The sequence below is a fragment of the Alligator sinensis genome, unplaced genomic scaffold (genome assembly GCF_000455745.1).
Source record: "Alligator sinensis unplaced genomic scaffold, ASM45574v1 scaffold1723_1, whole genome shotgun sequence".
In the NCBI taxonomy this organism is placed as follows: domain Eukaryota; kingdom Metazoa; phylum Chordata; order Crocodylia; family Alligatoridae; genus Alligator; species Alligator sinensis.
Genome location: NW_005842959.1, coordinates 413,085 through 415,190, shown reverse-complemented (window position 1 = coordinate 415,190; position 2,106 = coordinate 413,085).

Here is a 2,106-nt window from a genome sequence, read left to right as displayed (position 1 = left end):
CCAGGAGTTGTATTTTTTTTTTTTATCATTTTTAAAAAGGGATGTGCCAATTTCTGAACTCCTATCACAGCTATAAATTTCAAGTTATTGACCATCTGAATGAATTGCTAACGATGATTTATCTAGAATCACACTACAGTCACTTCTCTACTGAGAAAACACGATCTACAATATAGTCCCATATAGCTAATGATAGATACACAGTATTTTCTAGCACAAGGCCGATGTACCATCATCCTATTGTATTTTGTTTAAAGCACACAAAGTAGCAATAGTTTTGGAAACTTGTCCGCACCAAAAAAGTTTTGCAACAACACAGAGCGAGTTAATAACAACATCTGAGAGATGATTGAATAAAAGCTATATTTACAGCATTTAAAAATTAGACTTATCTATAATCTTGAAATATTCAAAGTTTTATTTCTAAGCTATACATTGGTATTCTATAATAAACTGTTACAGAAATTATCCCTTGTTTGAAAATATTATGATTTCAATGTGTATCTGTTCATAATGAGTACTTGTTTGGAGTTTCAATCTCTTAATTATTACTAGGAAGAACCTTATTACCGTAAGGAATAGAATATACTACTGTAATCTCCTGAGGAATTGTACATCCAATATTGTCTCTAATTCTACCCTGTGTCTATAAGCACACACCACAAGAATCCAAACACCACAAGAAGAACAAGACAACAGTCTTTGAATGCAACATAAAAATTCAGAAAAGCACAGCAAACATGAAACATTGAAAAGCTGAACTACATTTCTTTTGTTTGTTAGGATTACAATTTTAATTACATCTGTGTACATAGAATAAGGATGTTCACATAGTACAGGGAGCAGCTACTAACACTGGTACATTGGTATAGCATTTGATGGAGGTTATTGTTTATTGGTTATTTAGCGACTGTAGTTTTCTGGGGGCATCTAATTAGTTTATACATTAGATTACACCTCTTAACAGTCTTGAAACTGTCTGACTTCCATGCTGTGACAATACTGGTTGAAAAGCACATATACTGGTTTAGCTACTTGTTAAAGATTGCAATTTACAAAATAAAGTTTAAATTAACAGATATAGTGTAGAAGTGTTAAATTTTTTAATTTGGTCAGAAGTCTACTATTCTGATTTCTTAATTTTGCAAACCCTGGCATTTGCCTTATTGCCTCTGAGTTATTATTGGTTCACAGGTCTTCATGTAAGAACTTTGTAATTTTGCAAATAACAGGCAGTATCTCATTTGTTTACAACTGAAGCAGTTAGAGATCATGTAGCGATTGTACTTATATACGGTCGCACTTTCCTAACATCTTGACAGATTTGTATTCAATATGGAGTATGTATATATTAGACTACTCAGATATACTGTAGGTGTAATCTAATCCTTTCAGTCAGTGAACATTTAGTTATAAACTGGAGCTCATGTTAAGAAACTGGATGTTTTGGACCAGACTGGCACACAACATAAATTGCATCCGTGATAATATGCACCTTCCCTTCAACTATTGCTTTAGTAAGATAAATTCCCACATTAATAAATGGCTGAAAAGTGGTAAAGCTGGTACAAAAAAATCTCCATTAGTAAGAAGAAACAAAACAGTTAAAAAAATCTTCCTTCAGGATTCATTTGTCCTTCATTATTGTTCATCATTGTTCAAGCCAGCACAATAATGCAGTATTTTTTTTCTCTTTAGTATTGCATGAATGAATAAAGCTTAAACTATTCCCTGAAAAAGTTACATCGTAGCTAACCTAAGAAATATCTGGAAGACTTGAAAAAACAATTAAGGAATCAAATGGCTGTAACTGATCTAGATGGAAAATGCAATGATAAGAAGCAGCCGATGCATCGTTGCTTAGTCGTCTAATTAGAGACTGCTCCTATGAAATCTAATACTGCATTCAGTCAGTTCATCGTGTTGTACTGTACTGCTAGGTACGATGGTTCTCTCTTTGATTCCTTTGTCATTGGGGACATTATGGTTCATAATAAGTTCACTGGCATCCATATTATGGATTTCCATCCTTTGGCAGGCCTGGCTTCCATCTCTCTTCAATTAGAGACCTCTTTTAAAAAGTTCAGCAGCAAAGGAAAAAAAAAG